Consider the following 740-nt stretch of genomic DNA (forward strand, 5'->3'; position numbering starts at 1 on the left):
GCAAGAAAAGAGACAGACACAGAGGGGCTGCTCGCCTGCATTATAATTATTATTTATTTTTATTTTTTTTTATTTTTTCTGTTGTGTTGCTGCTATCTATATTATATATATTATACTATTAAAATATATATTTATATACATTATATAATAATAAAAACACTGTTCTAGAGTAATAATATAAAAACATAAGAATAAACTACGCGGATTGCTGCTGCTGCTGCTGCTGCTGCTGCTGCAGCAGCAGCAGCAACAGCAACAGATGCTGCTACTGCAACACCGACAGTTGCTGCTGCAGCAGCCGCAGCAGCCATAATTGCAGCATCACGAGCTAGCAACAGCTGTGAAAAGAACAAAAATTAGCAGCAGCAGCAGCAGCAGCAGCAACAGCAGCAGCAGCAACAGCAGCAACAGCAACAGCAGCAAGGGTAGAAGCAGAGGAAGCAAAGCTGACAGCAGCAACAGCAGCAACCACAAAATTAGCAGCAGCAGCAGCAGCAGCTGCTGCTGCTGCTGCTGCACCGAAGGCAGGTGTTATGTTACTGTTACAGCTACGGGAAATGCTGCTGCTGCTGCTGCTGCTGCTGCTGCTGTCCGCAGCAGCAGCAGCAGCAGCAGCAGGAGAAATAAAAGCCAGATGTTAAAATAAATAAATTAAATAAAGAGAAAAAGGAAATAAAGAGAAAAAGATAATATATTTGCTGCTGTGTTGCTGCTGTGCATGCGGTCGTTGCAGCAGAGTA

This window comes from Eimeria mitis, genomic scaffold (assembly GCF_000499745.2).
Source record: "Eimeria mitis Houghton genomic scaffold, Emh_scaff382, whole genome shotgun sequence".
In the NCBI taxonomy this organism is placed as follows: Eukaryota; Apicomplexa; class Conoidasida; order Eucoccidiorida; family Eimeriidae; genus Eimeria; species Eimeria mitis.